The sequence below is a fragment of the Hyla sarda genome, chromosome 8, assembly GCF_029499605.1.
Source record: "Hyla sarda isolate aHylSar1 chromosome 8, aHylSar1.hap1, whole genome shotgun sequence".
NCBI lineage: Eukaryota > Metazoa > Chordata > Amphibia > Anura > Hylidae > Hyla > Hyla sarda.
In genome coordinates, this window is record NC_079196.1 from 3735614 (window position 1) to 3763356 (window position 27743).

At 44.0% G+C, this 27743-nt stretch overlaps 1 protein-coding gene across 7 annotated transcripts in view; it reads left to right on the forward strand.

Annotated features, from left to right (window-relative positions):
* Positions 1-27743, forward strand: part of BIN1 (bridging integrator 1) — a 138674-nt gene that overhangs the window by 12081 nt on the left and 98850 nt on the right. The window contains exon 1 of one of the 7 annotated variants that reach the window (XM_056533355.1): positions 19149-19207. The exons of the other annotated variants lie outside the window; for them this stretch is intronic. The gene's annotated coding sequence lies outside the window, so the exon portion shown is untranslated. Of the gene's footprint in view, positions 1-19148; positions 19208-27743 lie in introns of those variants that run through there. 7 annotated transcript variants of the gene reach the window in all.

Consider the following 27743-nt stretch of genomic DNA (forward strand, 5'->3'; position numbering starts at 1 on the left):
ATGCAAGTCTATGGGAGGGGGCTTGGCGGTCCTCACACCTCTTCCATAGACTTGCATTGACATCACAATCCTCCGCCCCTGTATTTCCAGTCATCAGGCAGAGTGAAGTTCGCTCCGTGCAGCAGATGACTGGGGTGCAGCGGGAGAGATTGCGGGGGTTCCCAGCGGCGGGGCCCCTGCGATCAGACAGGTCATCCCCTATCCTTTGTGTAGGGGAAAAAGATGTCTCGGGGCGGAGTACCCCTTTAAATCCTTGGGAGATAAAGGGGGGGGGAACTGTGCCTAAGGCTTTGTTCACACAGTGTGGTTACTTTGCTTTTTACCTGCACTTTTTTTTTTTTTTTTTAAATCATAAAAAAAAAAAATGCAGTTTTGCAATATCTGGTGGTTTCCAGTTTTATACAAAGTTCTGTATAACATCTTCGTGTAATCGGAGGGACCCTTTAAGTGGATTTCGTCCTGACCTCTGAAGTCATTTCACACACTTACCATCTTTTCTCTGTCACTTTCCCAAGATTCCCAGAGGCCGTGAATTATTGGCGAGCTGTGTCTGCAATAAAATTCACAGAACATTACAGATGCGGATATCAAAGAGAAACATCAAGTGCCACAGCCCCCCACCGGCCATCGGTTACCGCTGTCATGTGACTGACCCCCCCCCAACCGATGGGAAAATAACATAGAATGGAAAATGAAGTGGGAGCCGAGGAGTCGCCCCAGGAGTGTGGGAACCAGTCAGGGGCGATAAACCTGATCCTATAAATCTATATGGGTCTACTGATCCTAGATATATACCGGTCCCCTGATCCTATATACCAGGCCTTCATCCTATATATACTGGGGCCCCTGAGCCTATATATACTGTGGCACAGATCTTGTATATATTGATACCCTGAATATATATACTAAAAAAATAAAATAAAGTGAACACTAAGATAACACATCCTAGATCTGAATGAATTAATCGTATGAAATACTTTCATCTTTACGTAGTTTAATGCGCTGACAACAAAATCACCAAAAATTATCAATGGAAATGAAATGTATCAACCCATGGAGGTCTGGATATGGAGTCACTCAAAATCACAGTGGAAAACCCCACTACAGGCTGATCCAACTTTATGTAATGTCCTTAATACAAGTCCCAATGAGGCTCAGTAGTGTGTGTGGCCTCCACGTGCCCGTATGACCTCCCTACAACGCCTGGTCATGCTCCTGATGAGGTGGAGGATGGTCTCCTGAGGGATGTCCTCCCAGACCTGGACTAAAGCATCCGCCAACTCCTGGACAGTGTGTGGTGGATGGAGCGAGACGTCCCAGATGTGCTCAATCGGATTCAGGGGAACGGGCGGCCAGTCCATAGCATCAATGCCTTCCTCTTGTAGGAACTGCTGACACACTCCAGCCACATGAGGTCTAGCATTGTCTTGTATTAGGAGGAACCCAGGGCCAACCGCACCATCATATGGTCTCACAAGGGGTCTGAGGATCTCATCTCGGTACCTAATGGCAGTCAGGCTACCTCTGGCAAGCACATGGAGGGCTGTGCGGCCCCCAAAGAAATGCCACCCCACACCATTACTGACTCACCACCAAACTGGTCATGGTGGAGGATGTTGCAGGCAGCAGAACGTTCTCCATGGCATCTCCAGACTCTGTCACGTCTGTCACATGTGCTCAGTGTGAACCTGCTTTCATCTGTGAAGAGCACAGGGCGCCAGTGGTGAATTTGCCAATCTTGGTGTTCTCTGGCAAATGCCAAATGTCCTGCACAGTGTTGGGCTGTAGTCACAACCCCCACCTATAGACATCAGGCCCTCATACCACCCTCATGGAGTCTGTTTCTGACCGTTTGAGTGGACACATGCACATTTGTGTCCTGCTGGAGGTCATTTTGCAGGGCTCTGGCAGTGCTCCTCCTGCTCCTCCTGGCACAAAGGTGAAGGTAGTGGTCCTTCTGCTGGGTTGTTGCCCTCCTACGGCCTCCTCCATGTCTCCTGATGTACTGACCTGTCTCCTGGTAACGCCTCCATGCTCTGGACACTACGCTGACAGACACAGCAAACCTTCTTGCCACAGCTCGCATTGATGTGCCATCCTGGATGAGCTGCACTACCTGAGCCACTTGTGTGGGTTGTAGACTCCGTCTCATGCTACCACTAGAGTGAAAGCACCGCCAGCATTCAAAAGTGACCAAAACATCAGCCAGGAAGCATAGGAACTGAGAAGTGGTCTGTGGTCACCACCTGCAGAACCACTCCTTTATTGGGGGTGTCTTGCTAATTTCCACCTGTTGTCTGTTGGCCATTAATCAGTCTGTGAGGCCCGTACGCCTTATGCCAGGTCCTTGGGATTACTGATATGCCATCCTCCGTGCCAGGTGCGGTTACCTGGGCGCGCTGCCATCCTCATGGAACACTTCTCCTACCGATTCTAGTCTTCAGTCAGTTTACATTGGTCATCAAAATCCTCTGGGTGACGTCCGGTATAGATTATTATAGTTGTCTCCCACCCGGGTTTTTTCTTTCTTTTCATTGCATATTTCAGGGGGTTTTCGTCACATCTAGTCATGATTGTTCCAGGTACTGCAGATGGTTGTTCCAGGTACTGCAGATGGTTGTTCCAGGTACTGCAGATGGTTGTTCCAGGTACTGCAGATGGTTGTTCCAGGTACTGCAGATGGTTGTTCCAGGTACTGCAGATGGTTGTTCCAGGTACTGCAGATGGTTGTTCCAGGTACTGCAGATGGTGGTTCCAGGTACTGCAGATGGTGGTTCCAGGTACTGCAGATGGTGGTTCCAGGTACTGCAGATGGTGGTTCCAGGTACTGCAGATGGTGGTTCCAGGTACTGCAGATGGTTGTTCCAGGTACTGCAGATGGTTGTTCCAGGTATTGCAGATCAGCTCTATTAAAGTTTGCTGGGATGAGCTGCAATACCACACACAGCCTGTGGATAGGGGATGGCGCCTACAGTATCTAATCTGGGACAAGTCCTTTAGGCATTTTTTGGTACTGGGAGAGGTGAATGCCCGCCATTGTGGAGATTGTACCAAGCTGTAAGTAATTCTGGGCCGGGGGATGGAGCTCTGCAGGATTGTGGGAAAGTTGAGTGATAACGTTGGTGGGGGTTTTCATGGAGGCTACTTTAGTTGTTCTTCTATAAGGCAGCTTTCAAAACCTGCGGCACTCTAGCTATTTGAAAACTACAACTCCCAGCATGCCCGGACTGCTAACGGATGTATAATTCATGCACTTCCCCTTTAAGTCCTCCTTGGTATTAGGATACGTGATGGTTTTTGGTTTTATCTGTTTTTATCTTTTTATAATTAACCACATGAAATGAATAGCGCGGTATGATGGGCGCCGGCAGCTGTGGGACGGTCAGATTTATTTCCAGAGATGATCACACAGGCGTCTGTATGTGACGGGGCCCTAAGTGCTGGGGGCCCAGGGATTGGGAGTCTGCACCTGTTTGTAGGTACGGCAACAGCTGAACACTCGGCATCACAGGTGTCGGTCACACCGCGTTCACACAGCGTTCTGGAGACTCATTCCCCCTTTATAATGGCGGATGAACAAAAACGTTACCCTGCGCAACAAGCCAATGCACGCCGCCCTCCTGCTTCTTACTATTTCTGACAGGTTTATTGTCATTTTAAGTCAACATAATATGGAAAGATAAGGGAAAAGATAATACTGCCATATACAGCCCACATACTACTGTACTATAGAGGAGAGATAATACTGCCATATACATCCCACATAATACTGTACTATAGGGGAGAGATAATACTGCCATATACAGCTCACATAATACTGTACTATAGGGGAGAGATAATACTGCAATATACAGCGCACATAATACTGTACTATAGGGGAGAGATAATACTGCAATATACAGCCCACATACTACTATACTATAGGGTAGAGATAATACTGCCATATACAGCCCACATAATACTGTACTATAGGGGAGAGATAATACTGCAATATACAGCGCACATAATACTGTACTATAGGGGAGAGATAATACTGCAATATACAGCCCACATACTACTATACTATAGGGTAGAGATAATACTGCCATATACAGCCCACATACTACTGTACTATAGAGGAGAGATAATACTGCCATATACAGCCCACATAATACTGTACTATAGGGTAGGGATAATACCGCCATATACAGCCCACATACTACTGTACTATAGAGGAGAGATAATACTGCCATATACAGCCCACATAATACTGTACTATAGAGGAGAGATAATACCTCCATATACAGCCCACATACTGTACTATAGGGGAGAGATAATACTGCCATATACAGCTCACATACTACTATACTATAGGGGAGAGATAATAATACTGCCATATACAGCCCACATAATACTGTACTATAGAGGAGAGATAATACTGCCATATACAGCCCACATACTACTGTACTATAGAGGAGAGATAATACTGCCATATACAGCTCACATAATACTGTACTATAGGGGAGAGATAATACTGCCATATACAGCCCACATACTACTGTACTATAGGGAAGAGATAATACTGCCATATACAGCCCACATACTACTGTACTATAGGGAAAAGATAATACTGCCATATACAGCCCACATACTACTATACTATAGGGTAGAGATAATACTGCCATATACAGCCCACATACTACTATACTATAGGGTAGAGATAATACTGCCATATACAGCCAACATACTACTGTACTATAGGGAAAAGATAATACTGCCATATACAGCCCACATACTACTATACTATAGGGTAGAGATAATACTGCCATATACAGCCAACATACTACTGTACTATAGGGAAAAGATAATACTGCCATATACAGCCCACATACTACTGTATTATAGAGGAGAGATAATACCTCCATATACAACCCCCATAATACTGTACTAGAGGGTAGAGATAATACTGCCATATACAGCCCACATAATACTGTACTATAGGGGAGAGATAATACCTCCATATACAGCCCACATAATACTGTACTATAGGGGAGAGATAATACCTCCATATACAGCCCACATAATACTGTACTATAGGGGAGAGATAATACTGCCATATACAGCCCACATAATACTGTACTATAGGGGAGAGATAATACCTCCATATACAGCCCACATAATACTGTACTATAGAGGAGAGATAATACTGCCATATACAGCCCACATAATACTGCACTATAGGGAAATAGGGGAGAGATAATACTGCCATATACAGCCCACATAATACTGTACTATAGGGGAGAGATAATACTGCCATATACATCCCACATAATACTGCACTATAGAGGAGAGATAATACCGCCATATACAGCCCACATAATACTGTACTATAGGGGAGAGATAATACTGCCATATACAGCCCACATAATACTGTACTATAGGGGAGAGATAATACTGCCCACATAATACTGCACTATAGAGGAGAGATAATACTGCCATATACAGCCCACATAATACTGTACTATAGGGGAGAGATAATACCTCCATATACAGCTCACATAATACTGTACTATAGGGGAGAGATAATACTGCCATATACAGCCCACATAATACTGTACTATAGGGGAGAGAATACTGCCATATACAGCCCACATAATACTGTACTATAGGGGAGAGAGAATACCTCCATATACAGCTCACATAATACTGTACTATAGGGGAGAGAGAATACCGCCATATACAGCCCACATAATACTGTACTATAGGGGAGAGATAATACTGCCATATACAGCCCACATAATACTGTACTATAGGGGAGAGATAATACCTCCATATACAGCCCCCATAATACTGTACTATAGGGGGAGAGAGATAATACTTCCATATACAGCCCACATAATACTGCACTATAGAGGAGAGATAATACTACCATATACAGCCCACATAATACTTTACTATAGGGGGAGAGATAATACTGCCATATACAGCCCACATAATACTGTACTATATGGGAGAGATAATACTTCCATATACAGCCCACATAATACTGCACTATAGAGGAGAGAGAATACCTCCATATACAGCGCACATAATACTGTACTATAGAGGAGAGAATACCTCCATATACAGCCCACATAATACTGTACTATAGGGGAGAGATAATACTTCCATATACAGCCCACATAATACTGTACTATAGGGGAGAGATAATACCTCCATATACAGCCCACATAATACTGTACTATAGGGGGAGAGATAATACTTCCATATACAGCCCACATAATACTGTACTATAGGGGGAGAGATAATACCTCCATATACAGCCCACATAATACTGCACTATAGAGGAGAGATAATACCTCCATATACAGCCCACATAATACTGTACTATAGAGGAGAGATAATACTGCCATATACAGCCCACATACTACTGTACTATAGGGGAGAGATAATACCTCCATATACAGCCCACATAATACTGTACTACAGGGGAGAGATAATACTGCCATATACAGCCCACATAATACTGTACTATAGGGGAGAGATAATACTGCCATATACATCCCACATAATACTGTACTATAGGGGAGAGATAATACCTCCATATACAGCCCACATAATACTGTACTATAGGGGAGAGATAATACCTCCATATACAGCCCACATAATACTGTACTATAGAGGAGAGATAATACTGCCATATACAGCCCACATAATACTGTACTATAGGGGAGAGATAATACCTCCATATACAGCTCACATAATACTGTACTATAGGGGAGAGATTACTGCCATATACATCCCACATAATACTGTACTATAGGGGAGAGATAATACCTCCATATACAGCCCACATAATACTGTACTATAGAGGAGAGATAATACTGCCATATACAGCCCACATAATACTGTACTATAGGGGAGAGATAATACCTCCATATACAGCTCACATAATACTGTACTATAGGGGAGAGATAATACCTCCATATACATCCCACATAATACTGTACTATAGGGGAGAGATAATACCGCCATATACAGCCCACATAATACTGTACTATAGGGGAGAGATAATACCTCCATATACAGCCCACATAATACTGTACTATAGGGGAGAGATAATACCTCCATATACAGCCCACATAATACTGTACTATAGGGGAGAGATAATACCTCCATATACAGCTCACATAATACTGTACTATAGGGGAGAGATAATACCTCCATATACAGCCCACATAATACTGTACTATAGGGGAGAGATAATACTGCCATATACAGCCCACATAATACTGTACTATAGGGGAGAGATAATACTGCCATATACAGCCCACATAATACTGTACTATAGGGGAGAGATAATACCTCCATATACAGCCCACATAATACTGTACTATAGAGGAGAGATAATACTGCCATATACAGCTCACATAATACTGTACTATAGGGGAGAGATTACTGCCATATACATCCCACATAATACTGTACTATAGGGGAGAGATAATACCTCCATATACAGCCCACATAATACTGTACTATAGAGGAGAGATAATACTGCCATATACAGCCCACATAATACTGTACTATAGGGGAGAGATAATACCTCCATATACAGCTCACATAATACTGTACTATAGGGGAGAGATAATACCTCCATATACATCCCACATAATACTGTACTATAGGGGAGAGATAATACCGCCATATACAGCCCACATAATACTGTACTATAGGGGAGAGATAATACCTCCATATACAGCCCACATAATACTGTACTATAGGGGAGAGATAATACCTCCATATACAGCCCACATAATACTGTACTATAGGGGAGAGATAATACTGCCATATACAGCCCACATGATACTGTACTATAGGGGAGAGATAATACTGCCATATACAGCCCACATAATACTGTACTATAGGGGAGAGATAATACCTCCATATACAGCCCACATAATACTGTACTATAGGGGAGAGATAATACCTCCATATACAGCCCACATAATACTGTACTATAGGGGAGAGATAATACCTCCATATACAGCCCACATAATACTGTACTATAGAGGAGAGATAATACTGCCATATACAGCCCACATAATACTGTACTATAGAGGAGAGATAATACTGCCATATACAGCCCACATAATACTGTACTATAGGGGAGAGATAATACTGCCATATACATCCCACATAATACTGTACTATAGGGGAGAGATAATACCTCCATATACAGCTCACATAATACTGTACTATAGGGGATAGATAATACCGCCATATACAGCCCACATAATACTGTACTATAGGGGAGAGATAATACCTCCATATACAGCTCACATAATACTGTACTATAGGGGAGAGATAATACTGCCATATACAGCCCACATAATACTGTACTATAGAGGAGAGATAATACTGCCATATACAGCCCACATAATACTGTACTATAGGGGAGAGATAATACCTCCATATACATCCCACATAATACTGTACTATAGGGGAGAGATAATACCTCCATATACAGCTCACATAATACTGTACTATAGGGGAGAGATAATACTGCCATATACAGCCCACATAATACTGTACTATAGGGGAGAGATAATACTGCCATATACAGCCCACATAATACTGTACTATAGGGGAGAGATAATACTGCCATATACAGCCCACATAATACTGTACTATAGGGGAGAGATAATACCTCCATATACAGCTCACATAATACTGTACTATAGGGGAGAGATAATACCTCCATATACATCCCACATAATACTGTACTATAGGGGAGAGATAATACCTCCATATACAGCTCACATAATACTGTACTATAGGGGAGAGATAATACCTCCATATACAGCCCACATAATACTGTACTATAGGGGAGAGATAATACCTCCATATACAGCCCCCATAATACTGTACTATAGGGGAGAGATAATACTGCCATATACAGCCCACATAATACTGTACTATAGGGGAGAGATAATACCTCCGTATACATCCCACATAATACTGTACTATAGGGGAGAGATAATACCTCCATATACAGCTCACATAATACTGTACTATAGAGGAGAGATAATACTGCCATATACAGCTCACATAATACTGTACTATAGGGGAGAGATAATACTGCCATATACTGTACTATAGGGGAGAGATAATACTGCCATATACAGCCCACATAATACTGTACTATAGGGGAGAGATAATACCTCCATATACAGCTCACATAATACTGTACTATAGGGGAGAGATTACTGCCATATACATCCCACATAATACTGTACTATAGGGGAGAGATAATACCTCCATATACAGCCCACATAATACTGTACTATAGAGGAGAGATAATACTGCCATATACAGCCCACATAATACTGTACTATAGGGGAGAGATAATACCTCCATATACATCCCACATAATACTGTACTATAGGGGAGAGATAATACCTCCATATACAGCTCACATAATACTGTACTATAGGGGAGAGATAATACTGCCATATACAGCCCACATAATACTGTACTATAGGGGAGAGATAATACTGCCATATACATCCCACATAATACTGTACTATAGGGGAGAGATAATACCTCCATATACAGCTCACATAATACTGTACTATAGGGGAGAGATAATACCTCCATATACAGCCCACATAATACTGTACTATAGGGGGGAGATAATACCTCCATATACAGCCCCCATAATACTGTACTATAGGGGAGAGATAATACTGCCATATACAGCCCACATAATACTGTACTATAGGGGAGAGATAATACCTCCGTATACATCCCACATAATACTGTACTATAGGGGAGAGATAATACCTCCATATACAGCTCACATAATACTGTACTATAGAGGAGAGATAATACTGCCATATACAGCTCACATAATACTGTACTATAGGGGAGAGATAATACTGCCATATACTGTACTATAGGGGAGAGATAATACTGCCATATACAGCCCACATAATACTGTACTATAGGGGAGAGATAATACCTCCATATACAGCTCACATAATACTGTACTATAGGGGAGAGATTACTGCCATATACATCCCACATAATACTGTACTATAGGGGAGAGATAATACCTCCATATACAGCCCACATAATACTGTACTATAGAGGAGAGATAATACTGCCATATACAGCCCACATAATACTGTACTATAGGGGAGAGATAATACCTCCATATACATCCCACATAATACTGTACTATAGGGGAGAGATAATACCTCCATATACAGCTCACATAATACTGTACTATAGGGGAGAGATAATACTGCCATATACAGCCCACATAATACTGTACTATAGGGGAGAGATAATACTGCCATATACAGCTCACATAATACTGTACTATAGGGGAGAGATAATACCTCCATATACAGCCCACATAATACTGTACTACAGGGGAGAGATAATACTGCCATATACAGCTCACATAATACTGTACTATAGGGGAGAGATAATACCTCCATATACAGCTCACATAATACTGTACTATAGGGGAGAGATAATACCTCCATATACATCCCACATAATACTGTACTATAGGGGAGAGATAATACCTCCATATACAGCTCACATAATACTGTACTATAGGGGAGAGATAATACCTCCATATACAGCCCACATAATACTGTACTATAGGGGAGAGATAATACCTCCATATACAGCCCCCATAATACTGTACTATAGGGGAGAGATAATACTGCCATATACAGCCCACATAATACTGTACTATAGGGGAGAGATAATACCTCCGTATACATCCCACATAATACTGTACTATAGGGGAGAGATAATACCTCCATATACAGCCCACATAATACTGTACTATAGGGGAGAGATAATACCTCCATATACAGCTCACATAATACTGTACTATAGAGGAGAGATAATACTGCCATATACAGCTCACATAATACTGTACTATAGGGGAGAGATAATACTGCAATATACAGCCCACATAATACTGTACTATAGGGGAGAGATAATACCTCCATATACAGCCCACATACTACTATACTATAGGGGAGAGATAATACTGCCATATACAGCTCACATAATACTGTACTATAGGGGAGAGATAATACTGCCATATACTGTACTATAGGGGAGAGAGAATACTGCCATATACAGCCCACATAATACTGTACTATAGGGGAGAGATAATACCTCCATATACAGCTCACATAATACTGTACTATAGGGGAGAGATTACTGCCATATACATCCCACATAATACTGTACTATAGGGGAGAGATAATACCTCCATATACAGCTCACATAATACTGTACTATAGGGGAGAGATAATACTGCCATATACAGCCCACATAATACTGTACTATAGGGGAGAGATAATACTGCCATATACAGCTCACATAATACTGTACTATAGAGGAGAGATAATACCTCCATATACAGCCCACATAATACTGTACTATAGGGGAGAGATAATACTGCCATATACTGTACTATAGGGGAGAGATAATACTGCCATATACAGCCCACATACTACTGTACTATAGAGGAGAGATAATACCTCCATATACAGCCCACATAATACTGTACTATAGGGGAGAGATAATACTGCCATATACTGTACTATAGGGGAGAGATAATACTGCCATATACAGCCCACATACTACTGTACTATAGAGGAGAGATAATACCTCCATATACAGCCCACATAATACTGTACTATAGGGGAGAGATAATACCGCCATATACAGCCCACATAATACTGTACTATAGGGGAGAGATAATACTGCCATATACTGTACTATAGGGGAGAGATAATACTGCCATATAGTCTTGTCTGTGACTAGAAGCTTCTATGAGGCTATAAGCCCTCACTGGCCTCGTGTAGCTGATGACAGGTTTGTTACAATGTATCGGTGCATATATATATATAATCAGGATTCTCTATTCCCTGCAGTTGATGGGATTGCTCTGGGCCGGCTCCCCCTATTCCTGGACATGGTGTCATCTGGTTGGGGGGGGGGGGGGTGCTGACTGTGTATGATGTCACCGCTGTGATACATCATGTCAGATGGGGCGCACCTGCTCTCTCTGGGGGGGGGGGGGGGGTCACTGTGAACAATCCCGGCTATTTATGGATGCGGAATCCCTTCCCCTCCGCTCTGGGATCCAGTTGCTCCATCAGTGACGGACAGTTTTACAGCCGGGAGGCCCCTTTAAATCTGCCGAGCGGTGATCTCTGCGGTCCTGTGCTTTGCCGCATTGTTTCCCAGCATCGCGGTTTATGGTCTATAGATCCCAAAGGTGCGCATCCGACCATCATGGCGATCTGCAGCGAACTCAGAAATGAGACCAATGATGTCATGTGACCATAAATATATGTGAGCGCTCCGCATCCCGGCTGACAGATCTGCATATGGTTATAGTCTCACATACAGGATCTGCTGCAGATTTTATGCTCTTTAATCAATATAAAGTAGCACTGAAACAAAGCAGCGAATCTGCAGCACATATGATCCTGTACCCTATGTCAGTGTTTCGAAACTGGTGTGCCTTCAGCTGATGCAAAACTACAACTCCCAGCATGCCCGGACAGCCTTCGGCTGTCCGGGCATGCTGGGAGTTGTAGTTTTGCAACAGCTGGAGGCACACCGGTTTCGAAACATGAATGTAGAGGTTCTTGTTTATGCCTTGTGCTCACCTGTTTTAGCCGATGTGGCAGGTAGGAAGTTTTGTTTTGCCCATAATGATAACAGTGGCATGCTGGGAGTTGTAGCTTTGCAACAGCTGGAGGCACACAGATTGGGAAACACTGTTCTAGAGATTTAGATTAACTAAAGGAAGTGGAAACTGAGGAAAAAACAGCAAAAATGTTCGAGTTGGAGTTTTGTAACAGCTGGAGGCACACCGTTGGGAAACATTAATGTAGAGGTTCTTTTGAATGCCTTGTGCTCACCTGTTTTAGCCGATGTGGCAGGTATGAAGTTTTTGTTGCCTATAATGATAACAGTGGCATGCTTGGAGTTGTAGTTTTGCAACAGCTGGGGGCACCCTGGTTGGGGGAACACTGCCCTATGTGCACGCCGGAGATCTTCCACTCTATTTCCGCACAGAAAACTAGACTGCAGATTTTTTGCAGTTTTTGCAGAATGTGTGCAGAATTCTGGCAGAATTTCTGTGCACTCAAAATGCCGAATTCTGCCAAAATTCTAAGCCCCATTGACTACAACAGGATTCGACTGCAGAATCCTATAAAATCATAGACAGGTCTTATCTTATATTTTTGCAGAATTTTTGCCGCGGAATTTCCGCTGTGTGAATGAGACAGCAGAATCCCATTGCACTTTGGGGGGAGATGTATCAAAACCGGTGTAGAGGAAGATTGGTGCAGATCACTTCTTTCATTTATAAAGGGGCCTGGGAAAAACGGAAAAAGCTATCTGGTTGCTATGGGCAACTGCACCGCTCTTTATTTACTCACAGGATTTGACAAATCTCCCCCATAATGTGCAGTCAATTTTGGGAGATTTTCTGAAGGAATTATTCCGCAGCGGAACTTCTGCAATTCCACACAAATAACGTTAAAACTCAAAGCTTCAATTGGGATTCCGCCATCGCGTAGAAATGCCGCTATGTGAATAGGACAGGAGAACCCCATTGAAATTCCATCATGTCAACATATTCTTAGGCCGTGTTCACACAGGACTGAAATGCTGCAGATTTTGACAAGTAAAGGGGTACTCTGGTGGAAAACTTTATTAATAATAATAATAATAATAATAATAATATTATTTATTATTATTTTATTTTTTTATCAACTGTTGCCACAACATTAAACAGATTAGTAAATTATTTCTATTTAAAAAAAATCTTAATCCTTCCAGTACTTATCAGCTGCTGTATAATGCAGAGGAAGTTGTGCAGTTCTTTCCAGTCTGACCACCGTGCTCTCTGCTGACACCTCTGTCCATGTCAGGAACTGTCCAGAGCAGGAGCAAATCCCCATAGCAAACCTCTCCTGCTCTGGACAGTTCCTGACATGGACAGAGGTGTCAGCAGAGAGCACTGTGGTCAGACTGGAAAGAACTAGACAACTTCCTGTGGAGCAAACAGCAGCTGATAAGTACTGGAAGGATTAAGATTTTTAAATAGAAGTAATTTACAAATCTGTTTAACTTTCTGGCACCGGTTGATATAAAAGTAGTTTTCCATCGGAGTACCCCTTTAACTCCAATACAGAGGTTAAAGTCTGCAGCATTTTAGTCCTGTATGAACACGGCCTAAGGTCCTGTCCACACTCCGGATATTCCGCGTAGATTCTGCCTGCAGCCGCCTTCCATTGACTTCAATAAGATTCCTGACGCTCTGTTCGCGCCTCGGAAGTTATGTAGCCGCAATGTGCGCACAACGTAGCTGAAATCACTTTGGTGTGAACAAACCCTAAGGTGGGAACCAGGTTAACGTGCGCATTGGGGCCCGGGACCCCAGACTGCCCCCAGACATGTAGATATAGAGGGTCTGGATTAGGGGGCAGTTTTGGGGTCTACATCTTTAGCTGTATAGGATTTCCCATATTTTCGGTAGATTTTAGTGTTGAGCGGCATAGGCCATATTCGAATTCGCGAATATTCGCGAATATATGGACGAATATTCGTCATATATTCGCATATCCGTTATATTCTCGTTTTATTTTCGCATACGCGAAAAGTCGCGTATACGAAAATTAACATATGTGAAAATTAGCATATGCGAAATTAGCATACGCGAAAATTCGTATATGCGAAAATTAGCATATGCGAATTTTCGCGCGCCAGTCTCACACAGTAGTATTAGCGCCTTCTTTACACCGCACAAGCTGGAAGCAGAGAGGGGTGATCACTGTGATGTGTACTGTGAAAAAAAAACCAAAAAACGAATATTCGTAATTACGAATATATAGCGCTATATTCGCGAAATTCGCGAATTCGCGAATATGCGATATTCGCGAATAATATTCGAATTGCGAATATTCGCGAGCAACACTAGTAGATTTCACACCAGACACGTTTCACAGGAACCACAGAATATTCGCGGCGCGGGACACGTGGGGATCAGGTTCCGCTCATATTACTCAGCGTCTCGTGCGCCTCAGACTGTGACGCCATTCACTGACCTCCAGGAGGCCGACGCAAAGCCATATATAGAAGGTTTGTATTTCTTTATTATCTGTATATAAGGCCATGTTTCCACAGCGCAATTTCCGCTTTTCTGCTCAAATTTCACACAGAAAAGCAGACTAAGGGTTTATTTATTTTAGTTTTTTGTTCAACTGGTGCCAGAAAGTAAAACCGATTTGTAAATTACTTCTATGTAAAAATCTCAATCCTTCCAGTACTTATCAGCTGCTGTATGCTCCAGAGGAACTTGTGTAGTTCTTTCCAGTCTGACCACAGTGCTCTCTGCTGACACCTCTGTCCATGTCAGGAACTGTCCAGAGCAGGAGCAAATCCCCATAGCAAACCTCTCCTGCTCTGGACAGTTCAATGGCAGCAGAGAGCACTGTGGTCAGTCTGGAAAGAACTACACAACTTCCTGAGGAGCCTACAGCAGCTGATGAGTACCAGAAGGATTAAGATTTTTACACAGAAGTAATTTACAAATCTGTTTTTAACTTTCTGGCACCAGTTGGTTAAAGGGGGAAAAAAACATTTTTTGTCCAGCATTAACTTTATTGGGGCTCTGAACACAATTCTACAAAATTTAAAGAAGTGCGTTATAAATTAGCGGAATGCGGAATTTCCTTGGCGGTATATCTACCACAGAAATTTCACTGTACAATTGGGACAGTAGAATCCCCATTGCTGTAAATATGGTGACATTTCTGAGCTAAATATTTCATTTTCTAAATTTCGCCATGTGAACATAGCCTTATCCAGTGTTTTCCAACCAGGGTGCCTTCAGCTGTTGCAAAACTACAACAAACTACAACATCACAGTCCTAGTAATAAGTCCCTTTTGAAGCTTTAAGGGTTAAGTTAAACCATCGTGTATACAGGATAATAAAGGCTTAAGGCATCTGGGGGCCAAAAGGTGAAACCTCAGATCCCCAGAAGTCATTAATGGACCCTGCAATAATCTGCGCAGCTTCTTCTCTCGCTGGGCGTTATAGTCCGTGAGCAGCGGCGGAGCCCTGAGCCGCTCATCACTCCAAGAACAAGGGCTGCGTGACTCATTGTACCGCACCTTAGAACAAGGGATTACATGTGATTCTAATAGTATCGCTTGTTATTGCACAACTGCAGGGCCGGCTCTGCCCATAGGCAAAATAGGCAGCCGCCTAGAGCGCCCTCTTGATGGGGGGCGCCGGTCTGCCTGCTGCAAGAACGTTAGACAACCAGCATCCGAACCACTCGCTCAGCCAGCAGCATGAGGAGGAGGCTTGTTACAGTGTATCACCCCAGTTGTAAGCTAATTACATGAGGAGGGGGTTTGTTACAGTGTGTGCGTGTTAAAGGGAAGGCAATGGGCGGAGTCAAGGGGACGGCAAAATTAGCTTTTTCCTAGGGTGGCGAAAAACCTTTCATCAGCCCCGCACAACTGCGGCCTCCAAGAAATAGGGGCATTGCCCACAGCTGCTCCCCACTACACAGGAGGGCGTCCCCCATCACCTGCCCATTACTACACAGGAGGGCGTCCCCCATCACCTGCCCATTACTACACAGGAGGGCGTCCCCCATCACCTGCCCATTACTACACAGGAGGGCGTCCCCCATCACCTGCCCATTACTACACAGGAGGGCGTCCCCCATCACCTGCCCCCACTACACAGGAGGGCGTCCCCCATCACCTGCCCATTACTACACAGGAGGGCGTCCCCCATCACCTGCCCATTACTACACAGGAGGGCGTCCCCCATCACCTGCCCATTACTACACGGGAGGGCGTCCCCCATCACCTGCCCATTACTACACAGGAGGGCGTCCCCCATCACCTGCCCATTACTACACAGGAGGGCGTCCCCCATCACCTGCCCATTACTACACAGGAGGGCGTCCCCCATCACCTGCCCATTACTACACGGGAGGGCGTCCCCCATCACCTGCCCATTACTACACAGGAGGGCGTCCCCCATCACCTGCCCATTACTACACGGGAGGGCGTCCCCCATCACCTGCCCCCACTACACAGGAGGGCGTCCCCCATCACCTGCCCATTACTACACAGGAGGGCGTCCCCCATCACCTGCCCATTACTACACAGGAGGGCGTCCCCCATCACCTGCCCATTACTACACAGGAGGGCGTCCCCCATCACCTGCCCATTACTACACAGGAGGGCGTCCCCCATCACCTGCCCATTACTACACAGGAGGGCGTCCCCCATCACCTGCCCATTACTACACAGGAGGGCGTCCCCCATCACCTGCCCATTACTACACAGGAGGGCGTCCCCCATCACCTGCCCCCACTACACAGGAGGGCGTCCCCCATCACCTGCCCATTACTACGCAGGAGGGCGTCCCCCATCACCTGCCCCCACTACACAGGAGGGCGTCCCCCATCACCTGCCCATTACTACGCAGGAGGGCGTCCCCCATCACCTGCCCATTACTACACGGGAGGGCGTCCCCCATCACCTGCCCATTACTACACAGGAGGGCGTCCCCCATCACCTGCCCATTACTACACGGGAGGGCGTCCCCCATCACCTGCCCCCACTACACAGGAGGGAGTCCCCCATCACCTGCCCCCACTACACAGGAGGGCGTCCCCCATCACCTGCCCCCACTACACAGGAGGGCGTCCCCCATCACCTGCCCCCACTACACAGGAGGGCGTCCCCCATCACCTGCCCATTACTACACAGGAGGGCGTCCCCCATCACCTGCCCATTACTACGCAGGAGGGCGTCCCCCATCACCTGCCCATTACTACACGGGAGGGCGTCCCCCATCACCTGCCCATTACTACAGGAGGGCGTCCCCCATCACCTGCCCATTACTACACGGGAGGGCGTCCCCCATCACCTGCCCATTACTACACGGGAGGGCGTCCCCCATCACCTGCCCCCACTACACAGGAGGGCGTCCCCCATCACCTGCCCATTACTACACAGGAGGGCGTCCCCCATCACCTGCCCATTACTACACGGGAGGGCGTCCCCCATCACCTGCCCCCACTACACGGGAGGGAGTCCCCCATCACCTGCCCCCACTACACGGGAGGGCGTCCCCCATCACCTGCCCCCACTACACAGGAGGGCGTCCCCCATCACCTGCCCCCACTACACAGGAGGGAGTCCCCCATCACCTGCCCCCACTACACAGGAGGGCGTCCCCCATCACCTGCCCCCACTACACAGGAGGGCGTCCCCCATCACCTGCCCCCACTACACAGGAGGGCGTCCCCCATCACCTGCCCCCACTACACAGGAGGGCGTCCCCCATCACCTGCCCCCACTACACGGGAGGGCGTCCCCCATCACCTGCCCCCACTACACGGGAGGGCGTCCCCCATCACCTGCCCCCACTACACAGGAGGGTGTCCCCCATCACCTGCCCATTACTACACGGGAGGGCGTCCCCCATCACCTGCCCATTACTACACAGGAGGGCGTCCCCCATCACCTGCCCATTACTACACAGGAGGGCGTCCCCCATCACCTGCCCATTACTACACAGGAGGGCGTCCCCCATCACCTTTTGGAGGGTGGTGACCGGATTAGGAAGAGACCGCCCCTTTCTTGACACCCCACAACCAGACCCTTGTCCCCTATCCTGTAGATTGGAAAGGTTTCATCAGCCGTATAATCCATATATATATATATAATATTTCCAATGTGCAATCATTTCTGAAAACCTCCTGTGTGACATATAAATATATAATCTATATCAGTGGTCTCCAACCTGCGGACCTCCAGATGTTGCAAAACTACAACTCCCAGCATGCCCGGACAGCTGTTCTATATACTTACCCATGTATCCTCTTAGTTTGCCCGGTTGCCCTTGGTTACGCCTGTCTTGTGGTTTCCGTGGAGACAGTCGCACATGCTCAGATCAGCTGTATGTCGCTCATTAGTCTCGTGTATAGAAACGATGGGGCATTGTGGGAAAGTGTGCGCTCTGTTGCCTGGCAACCATAGGAAACCAGGAAGTGATGAGATCCATGGAGGAGAACAGTCAGGGGATGGAGGCGATTGTACGTGTGAAAAACGAAAGAAGCGATCTGGTTGTTATGGGTAACTGCACCGCTTTACCTCTACACAGCTGGAGACACGCCGTTCTATCTGTTGTTATGGAATCGGATAATGTAGCGCAATGAATTAGTCGGTGACAATACAGATAAAAGATCCGGAAGGCTTTTTCAGGGTGAAGGATATATGGTCGCTGCCCTTCTTGTATAAAAAAATAAATTAAATAACGGCCATGCTAATTTGCATAATTAATTATATATGCGTGATGTCGCAGGAAGAGATATGAGATTTAACACGTGCGGGGGAAATTTCGTCCTATAACTTTTATATTTCTTATAGGGGCTTATTTTTTTTTTTGTTTCGCCCTGGTTTGTGGTTTTTTAGCAGGACCATTTTTGTTTTGAAGGGACTTTTTTGATCGCTTTTTTTTTTTTTTAAATTAAATTCAGAAGTTGCAGTTAGTTACTAACTACAACTCCCAGCATGCCCCGATACAGCCTGTGGCTCAGCAGCTGCCCCAAATGAAAACTATAACTCCCAGCATGTTGGATTATATAGTAGTATATAGTATAGATCAGTGCTTCCCAACCAGGGGTGCCTCCAGCTGTTGTATGACTACAACTCTCAGCATGTTGGACTATATAGTATAGGTCAGTTCTTCCCAACCAGTTGTCCCTCCAGCTGTTGTAGAACTACAACTCCCAGCATGTTGGACTATATAGTAGTGTATATAGTATAGATCAGTGCTTCCCAACCAGGGGTGCCTCCAGCTGTTGCAGAACTACAACTCCCAGCATGTTGATTATATAGTAGTATATAGTATAGGTCAGTGCTTCCCAACCAGGGGGGCCTCCAGCTGTTGCAGAACTACAACTCCCAGCATGTTGGACTATATAGTAGTATATAGTATAGGTCAGTGCTTCCCAACCAGGGGTGCCTCCAGCTGTTGTATGACTACAACTCTCAGCATGTTGGACTATATAGTATAGGTCAGTTCTTCCCAACCAGTTGTCCCTCCAGCTGTTGTAGAACTACAACTCCCAGCATGTTGGACTATATAGTAGTGTATATAGTATAGATCAGTGCTTCCCAACCAGGGGTGCCTCCAGCTGTTGCAGAACTACAACTCCCAGCATGTTGGATTATATAGTAGTATATAGTATAGGTCAGTGCTTCCCAACCAGGGGTGCCTCCAGCTGTTGTATGACTACAACTCTCAGCATGTTGGACTATATAGTATAGGTCAGTTCTTCCCAACCAGTTGTCCCTCCAGCTGTTGTAGAACTACAACTCCCAGCATGTTGGACTATATTGTAGTGTATATAGTATAGATCAGTGCTTCCCAACCAGGGGTGCCTCCAGCTGTTGCAGAACTACAACTCCCAGCATGTTGGATTATATAGTAGTATATAGTATAGGTCAGTGCTTCCCAACCAGGGGTGCCTGCAGCTGTTGCAGAACTACAACTCTCAGTATGTTGGCCTATAGAGTGTAGGTCAGTGCTTCCCAACCAGTTGTGCCTCCAGCTGTTGCAGAACTACAACTCCCAGCATGCCCGGACAGCCGTTGGCTGTCCGGGCATGCTTGGAGATGTAGTTCTACAACAGCTGGAGGTGCTCTGGTTGGGAAACACTGGTCTAGGTTAGGTTGCATGCACACCACGTTTTGCTATACAGTTCCCGTATACGGTTTCAAGTTAAAAACCATATTTATTCACTTAACATTGTAAACCGTATGTCAAACACATCATCCGGTTTAGTTCGTTTTGCGTCTTATGCAATTTTGTCCGTTTTTTTTTTTTTTTTTATCCGTACCCAAAACCGTAGTCTACCACGTTTTTTGGTCCAGGTGAAAAATTGTATTAAACTGTCTGTGTTTTTATTATATTTTTTTATTTTTTACATGGGAGTCAGTTTGAGCCGTATGTGCTTACGGTTCCATACGGTTTTCACCACATGGTTTTTGACTTTGCATAGTTTTTTCTTTTTTTCTTTTTTTTTTCTTGGAATTTCAATCTAACAAAGTGAAACTTTATTCAAAATGGCTCACGGTATGTAGAAACAAAAATGAATGTCCGGCACAGCACTGGCAAGCAACAGGGTATATAACGGTGTAGTTGGATCCGTGCGTCAGGAGTGCAATGAGATCACTGGAGGTGCAGGTAAGGAAAGGCACAAATCGCTATACAATGAAAGCGGTAGAAGAGAACCGCACTCGCCCGTCAGTCGTGCACCGATGCAACGTGTGTGTGTCCTGCTGTATTGTGTTCATGTCCACGGTTCTTTTGCAATAAAGCATCGGTGCACGATTGACGGGTGAGTGCGGTTCTCTTCTACGGCTTTATTCAAAATGGAATGAAAATGTAAAACCGTATACTGGTTGGAATTCGTACACGCGTTTTAATACAGTTTAGTCCAGTTTTGAGGAATCCGTTTTCCATCAAAAACCTGATACGGGAACTGTAGTGCCAAAACGTGGTGTGCACGCACCCTTTATGGTGCAACATTCCGGGAGTTGGAGGATATGTTGGATAAATACCGGCAGGGTGGCCAAAATACCGGCTGTGCCTGGAAAGTAACGGCCAGGTCGTAACCCTAGAAGGATATGAAGGCGGGGGAATAAAGTGACGCATTTCGGGGTGCACCAAAGTATGGGTGTAGTGTGCCCCAAAAACACGTCCCTTTTATTCCACTGTCTTTGTTATAATAAATAAACGCCTGAAGCTTTTTTCCGCACATCACCGCGCTGGACACCTTCATGATGTTGACCCGCGCCAACGATTTATTTATTTATTTCTACATGCGTCTGATCCTGTATGAAGCCGATCGAAGTGACTGTCTATGATTTTACCATATTCACACAAAATCACGACCACGAGTGACTATTTATAACCAAATCTGGATGTAAAATAGAGAAGTGAGATGTTTCCTTTCATATTTTACTTCCCCCTTTGGCTTGGGTCCTGGTTCACGCGGTGTCGAGGAGCGAGAATGTTATTTGTCGCGGTGTGGGGCTCACAGAATGTGATGTATTTGCAATAAATAATGAATATCTGTTTATTTCCAAAAATACTTAAAAAATAAATTAATTAATTAAAATAAATTAAAATAGAAAATAACTTTTCAGTTCCTTCAGATGATGTTTTTAAAGGCCCCAATTAGGAGTTGGAGCTCTCGTACCTGCCCCGGCGCCATCTTACAGTCGCCTACGCCTCCCTGTCCCTTTCTTAAGGTTTTTGCATTTTCTCTTATCAGATCCAAACACCCCTGATGTCCACAAACTGATCACATACCTTGAAAGAAAACATACGGCGCCCTTAAAGGAATTTTGTAACACATTTGTAGTAGTATTGTATAATAATTTTGGCCTTTGGGTCGTTCACCCTTTACATCTCTATGATTTGATGTGTCAAAAGGTAACACATGGCAGCCATAGCCTTTTAAAGGGGTTACCCAGGATTATTAGCCAGAAAACAGCGCCACCCCTGTCCTCAGGTTGTCTCATTCAGCTGGCGGAATTTCAGTGGCAGAACTTTGTGGCCCCTGTGCGACCAACACCCCCCCCCCCCCCCCCCCTCACGTGCTGGAAGTGCTGCCATATTGGAATTGCCTCTATTTGCATTTCCACCATTTGACCTCATCTCCACCGTACAGAAAGAACGTAGACTGTGCGCAGGGACATGAGGATCCCATTCACATCTCCGGATAATCTCCTGTCTACTTATTCTGTCCTGTTGGAGAATCACATGAGAATGCGGAGCAGCTGCCGGTAATACGTGTCCCCTCCCGCGCAGCTGTCACATGGCAGGAGATATTACTGTACCCAGATACACTAAGACGCGGCGGCCGCCCACCCCGGGGCTTATGACAGGGATCGGCCGTGCCCTCTTATGGGAAATCTGTCTGCACATCCTTTTTTCTCTGAGTCATTTTTGTTGATGAAAATTACCAACAACCAGGACAGAAATGGCCGAACCCCTCACCCTCCGACCCAACATAGATACCGATATACAGCTGTTTGCTCCTCATAATCTCCACCAAAAATAGCTACAGGGTCCGAGCAGGTGCAGAGCTTAACCCCCTAATGTAACGCGGGATCATTCCACACAGTCCGAGGGAAGAACAGCTGACAATAATGAGTAGAACTGAGATTTATTGTCCTACGATAATGGGGGCCCTGTGCACTAACAAGGACGGGGCCACCACCCGGGAATGTTCTAATGGGATTTACCATCAACCTGGATATTATGTAAATTATCACTTCTAAGGGACATTGGAAAGACAGTTCTGTACTATAATACTGCTCCTATGTACACGAATATAACTACTATAATACTGCTCTTATATACAAGAATATAACTACTATAATACTGCTCCTATATACAAGAATATAACTACTATAATACTGCTCCTATATACAAGAATATAACTATTATAATACTGCTCCTATATACAAGAATATAACTACTATAATACTGCTCCTATGTACACGAATATAACTACTAAAATACTGCTCCTATATACAAGAATATAACTACTATAATACTGCTCCTATATACAAGAATATAACTACTATAATACTGCTCCTATATACAAGAATATATCTACTATAATACTGCTCCTATATACAAGAATATAACTACTATAATACTGTCTCCTATATACAAGAATATAACTACTATAATACTGCTCCTATATACAAGAATATAACTACTATAATACTGCTCCTATATACAGGAATATAACTACTAAAATACTGCTCCTATATACAAGAATATAACTACTATAATACTGCTCCTATATACAAGAATATAACTACTATAATACTGCTCCTATATACAAGAATATATCTACTATAATACTGCTCCTATATACAAGAATATAACTACTATAATACTGTCTCCTATATACAAGAATATAACTACTATAATACTGCTCCTATATACAAGAATATAACTACTATAATACTGCTCCTATATACAGGAATATAACTACTAAAATACTGCTCCTATATACAGGAATATAACTACTATAATACTGCTCCTATATACAGGAATATAACTACTATAATACTGCTCCTATATACAGGAATATAACTACTATAATACTGCTCCTATATACAGGAATATAACTACTATAATACTGCTCCTATATACAAGAATATAATATAATACTGTCTCCTATATACAAGAATATAACTACTATAATACTGCTCCTATATACAAGAATATAACTACTATAATACTGCTCCTATATACAAGAATATAACTACTATAATACTGCTCCTATATACAAGAATATAACTACTATAATACTGCCTCCTATATACAAGAATATAACTACTATAATACTGGTCCTATATACAAGAATATAACTACTATAATACTGCTCCTATATACAAGAATATAACTACTATAATACTGCCCCTATATACAAGAATATAACTACTATAATACTACCTCCTATATACAAGAATATAACTACTATAATACTGCTCCTATATACAAGAATATAACTACTATAATACTGCTCCTATATACAAGAATATAACTACTATAATACTGCTCCTATATACAAGAATATAACTACTATAATACTGCTCCTATATACAAGAATATAACTACTATAATACTGCCCCTATATACAAGAATATAACTACTATAATACTGCTCCTATATACAAGAATATAACTACTATAATACTGCTCCTATATACAAGAATATAACTACTATAATACTGATCCTATATACAAGAATATAACTACTATAATACTGCTCCTATATACAAGAATATAACTACTATAATACTGCTCCTATATACAAGAATATAACTACTACTATAATACTGCTTCTATATACAAGAATATAACTACTACTATAATACTACTTCTATATACAAGAATATAACCGTAATACTTGGTCCTTTGTAGATAATTCTGAATGACTTGCAGAACATTTTTTTTTTTATTTCTATATATTTGATCTTGTATTTTTTTGCTCCCTCGGTGATGTATCTCATCTGTATCTAAGCCCCAGATAATAATAAGGATTTGCAGGTGACGTCCACCATGTTGTCGGTGAGTGGAGGGGCCTCTCTGAGAATAGAGCGCACACTTGTAGGATGAGACAGCTGGTGATGCAGTGAGATGTCTCTGTCCTGACGGGTTTCTGGCAGCGGCTCCTCCGCCCGCCTACACTCTGACTCCATTTTGGGGGATTTATTTCTGGTGACATTTGGAGAATAGTTCTCTCCGCTGTCTAATTATAGACCCTCAATGGAAAAGAGACTGTTAATCTGTGGCTTTATCTGAGGGTCCAGGCGGCCATAATGATGAGCGGTCCCCTCTGCAGTCCTTACAGGTTATTGTGAGACACAAAGAACCCAAAAACTGCAACAGGGGCCCAAGTGAATATAAGGGTCAATATCTCCTAAATCATCATAAAAATACATTTTAAGGAATTGATGACCTGGAGTCTAAAGTCTCTCAGAATATAGAACAGGGGCCCCAGGGACCCCACTATGGAAGAGGCCTCCCTGATGCTTTTGCTAAACGTAAATTATAGAACTTACTGTGATAGAACTTAGGGAGCTGTTTGGCGGTATTTTTTAAGTATTATGTTAGCACTTTGTGCTGGTGTTATATCTTCTCTGTGTTAATGGGACATTATATAGTGTTATTAATTAGGTGCTGTATATAGTGTTATTAATTAGGTGCTGTATATAGTGTTATTAATTAGGTGCTGTATATAGTGGTGTTATATAGGTGCTGTATATAGTGGTGTTATATAGGTGCTGTATATAGTGGTGTTATATAGGTGCTGTATATAGTGTTCTTATATAGGTGCTGTATGTGGTGGTGTTATATAGGTGCTGTATATAGTGGTGCTGTATGTGGTGGTGTTATATAGGTGCTGTATATAGTGGTGTTATATAGGTGCTGTATATAGTGTTATTAATTAGGTGCTGTATATAGTGTTATTAATTAGGTGCTGTATATAGTGTTATTAATTAGGTGCTGTATATAGTGTTATTAATTAGGTGCTGTATATAGTGGTGTTATATAGGTGCTGTATATAGTGGTGTTATATAGGTGCTGTATATAGTGGTGTTATATAGGTGCTGTATATAGTGTTCTTATATAGGTGCTGTATGTGGTGGTGTTATATAGGTGCTGTATGTGGGTTTATTATATAGGGGCCATATGGAGTGGTGGTGGTGTATAGGGGCCGTATGTGGTGGTGGTGGTGTTGTATAGGGGCCGTATGTGGTGGTGTATAGGGGCCGTATGTGGTGGTGTATAGGGGCCGTATGTGGTGGTGTATAGGGGCCGTATGTGGTGGTGGTGGTGTATATGGGCCGTATGTGGTGGTGTATATGGGCCGTATGTGGTGGTGTATAGGGGCCGTATGTGGTGGTGTATAGGGGCCGTATGTGGTGGTGGTGTATAGGGGCCGTATGTGGTGGTGGTGTATAGGGGCCGTATGTGGTGGTGGTGTATAGGGGCCGTATGTGGTGGTGGTGTATAGGGGCCGTATGTGGTGGTGGTGTATAGGGGCCGTATGTGGTGGTGGTGTATAGGGGCCGTATGTGGTGGTGGTGGTGTTGTATAGGGGCCGTATGTGGTGGTGGTGTATAGGGGCCGTATGTGGTGGTGGTGGTGTTGTATAGGGGCCGTATGTGGTGGTGTATAGGGGCCGTATGTGGTGGTGTATAGGGGCCGTATGTGGTGGTGGTGGTGTTGTATAGGGGCCGTATGTGGTGGTGTATAGGGGCCGTATGTGGTGGTGGTGGTGTATAGGGGCCGTATGTGGTGGTGTATAGGGGCCGTATGTGGTGGTGGTGGTGTATAGGGGCCGTATGTGGTGGTGGCGGTGTCTAGGGGCCGTATGTGGTGGTGGCGGTGTCTAGGGGCCGTATGTGGTGGTGGTGGTGTTGTATAGGGGCCGTATGTGGTGGTGTATAGGGGCCGTATGTGGTGGTGGTGGTGTATAGGGGCCGTATGTGGTGGTGTATAGGGGCCGTATGTGGTGGTGGTGGTGTATAGGGGCCGTATGTGGTGGTGTATAGGGGCCGTATGTGGTGGTGGTGTTGTATAGGGGCCGTATGTGGTGGTGGCGGTGTCTAGGGGCCGTATGTGGTGGTGTATAGGGGCCGTATGTGGTGGTGGTGTTGTATAGGGGCCGTATGTGGTGGTGGCGGTGTTGTATAGGGGCCGTATGTGGTGGTGGTGGCGTTGTATAGGGGCCGTATGAGGTGGTGTTATTTAGGCTCCTTACAGACTGTGTAGGCACTGTACGGTGTTATATATGCACTGTATGTCACTATTATATGGGCACTATATGGTGCTTTTTCTATAGCCGCTATGTAACATGATGGTCATGTAGTCGTTTTATTTGATGAATGAACTACATAAAACAATATTTGTATTGTTATGTAGGCAGTGGCACCCTGTGGCAGTATTATACTTTTTATTGTTTTTGTGAGTAGATAAGTGAAGAAGAAACAATATAACACAATCTAATTTATATCAAATAGATGTATAGAGCCGCACAGCCCGGCCGGAGATTACTGGACACCTTGAT